Genomic DNA, 2,500 nt, shown 5'->3' with positions numbered 1-2,500 from the left:
CACAGGCACAGGCACAGGCACAGGCACAAGTCCAAGCACAAGCAGTAGGCACTCCTACCCCTACCAGCCCAGCACCTGCAGTGTCCACGTCAACACTGACATCTACCCCATCCTCCACCACAGCTACCGACAACTGCTACTTCAGTTGCACAGACAGTATCAACACCCACAACACAAGACCAGACCCCAAGTTCTGCTGTTTCAGTTGCCACGCCTATAGTTAGTGTTTCAGCTCCTGCTCCTACAGCCACACCTGTGCAAACCGTACCCCAGCCGCACCCACAGATGTTACCTCCTGCTGTTCCTCATTCGGTACCTCAGTCGGCAGCAGCAATACCTGCTTCCCCACCAGTAATGGTGCCTCTGTTCCGTGTGCCCCTGCCTGGCATGCCAATCCCACTTCCAGGTGTACTCCCAGGAATGGCCCCTCCTATAGTACCATGATCCATCCCCAGGTTGCCATTGCAGCTTCACCTGCTACCTTAGCTGGGGCAACAGCAGATTCTGAGTGGACTGAATATAAAACAGCAGATGGGAAGACGAACTATTATAATAATAGAACACTAGAATCCACGTGGGAGAAGCCCCAAGAACTGAAGGAAAAAGAAAAATTAGATGAGAAGATTAAAGAACCAATTAAGGAGGCCTCTGAAGAGCCATTGCCAATGGAGACTGAGGAGGAAGATCCTAAGGAAGAGCCTGTGAAGGAGATAAAGGAGGAGCCCAAAGAAGAAGAGATGACTGAAGAAGAAAAGGCTGCCCAGAAGGCAAAGCCAGTAGCTACTACTCCTATCCCTGGTACTCGTGGTGTGTTGTTTAGACTGGTGATGAGAGGGTTTTCTTTACAATCCCACCACCCGCCTTTCTATGTGGGACCGGCCTGATGATTTGATTGGAAGGGTGGATGTTGACAAAATTATTCAAGAGCCCCCTCATAAAAAAGGATTGGAAGACATGAAGAAGCTAAGGCACCCGGCTCCGACAATGCTGTCCATCCAAAAGTGGCAGTTCTCAATGAGTGCAATTAAAGAAGAACAAGAATTAAAGGAAGAAATGAATGAAGATGAGCCTATTAAAGCCAAAAAGCAGAAGAGAGATGATAATAAAGACATTGATTCAGAGAAAGAAGCTGCCATGGAAGCTGAAATTAAAGCTGCCTGAGAAAGGGCCATTGTCCCTCTGGAGGCTTGAATGAAGCAGTTCAAGGACATGCTGCTAGAGAGAGGGGTATCTGCTTTTTCAACATGGAAGAAGGAGTTGCACAAGATAGTATTTGACCCTCGGCACTTGCTTCTCAATCCTAAAGAAAGAAAACAGGTGTTTGATCAGCATGTCAAGACCAGAGTAGAGGAAGAATGCAGGGAAAAGAAAAACAAAATATTGCAAGCCAAGGAAGATTTCAAAAAAATGATGGAAGAAGTAAAATTCAATCCCAGAGCTACTTTTAGTGAATTTGCTGCCAAACATGCTAAAGATTCAAGATTCAAAGCAATTGAAAAGATGAAATATAGAGAAGCATTGTTTAATGAATTTGTGGCAGCTGCAAGGAAGAAAGAAAAAGAAGATTCGAAGAAGAGAGGGGAGAAGATTAAATCGATTTCTTTGAACTGTTATCTAATCATCACTTGGATAGTCAATCTCGATGGAGCAAAGTAAAAGACAAAGTAGAAAGTGACTCACGACATAAAGCAGTGGATAGTTCATCAACGAGAGAAGAACTTTTCAAACAGTACACAGAGAAAATAGCTAAGAATTTAGACTCAGAAAAAGAAAAAGAGCTGGAGAGGCAAGCCTTCGAGAACGGGAAAGAGAAGTTCAGAAGGCATGCTCTGAGCAAACTAAAGAGATTGATCGGGAGAGAGAGCAGCACAAACGGGAGAAAGCTATCCAGAACTTCAAGGCTCTTCTGTCTGACACGGTACATTCTTCAGATGTGTCCTGGTCTGATACTAGGAGGACCCTCCAGAAAGACCACCACTGGGAATCTGGTTTCTTATTGGAAAGAGAGGAGAAAGAGAAACTTTTTAATGAACATATCGAAGCACTTACCAAAAAGAAAAGGGAGCACTTTAGGCAGCTTCTGGATGAAACGTCTGCGATTACCTTACCATCCACATGGGAAGAAGTGAAAAAAGTAATTAAGGAAGATCCTCGCTGCATTAAGTTCTCCTCCAGTGACAGGGAAAAAAACAAAGGGAGTTTGAAGAATACATCAGAGACAAATACATCACTGCCAAAGCTGACTTCAGGACAATTTTTTAAAGAGACCAAATTCATTACATACAGATCCAAAAAGTTAATCCAAGAATCTGATCAACACCTGAAAGAGTTAGAAAAGATTTTGCAGAATGACAAATGGTAGGGTAGGGGGTGGGGATAGGGGACATCCCTTTGGAGAAGGAAAGAAGAGGTATGGGATACAGAACAGTCAGTGGGTGGAACAGAAGGGGGATAAAATATAGCCTAAAATCTAGGTACAAAAAGATTAAATAAAATTTAT

At 43.7% G+C, this 2,500-nt stretch overlaps 1 pseudogene; it reads left to right on the top strand.

Annotated features, from left to right (window-relative positions):
- Positions 1-5: 5 nt before the first annotated feature.
- LOC110288951 lies at positions 6-2,362 on the top strand (annotated as a pseudogene).
- Positions 2,363-2,500: the final 138 nt, after the last annotated feature.

Source organism: Mus caroli, unplaced genomic scaffold (genome assembly GCF_900094665.2).
Source record: "Mus caroli unplaced genomic scaffold, CAROLI_EIJ_v1.1 scaffold_26115_1, whole genome shotgun sequence".
Taxonomy (NCBI): domain Eukaryota; kingdom Metazoa; phylum Chordata; class Mammalia; order Rodentia; family Muridae; genus Mus; species Mus caroli.
The sequence above is the reverse complement of the archived record's forward strand: the minus strand, read 5'-3'. Positions and strand labels throughout refer to the sequence as shown.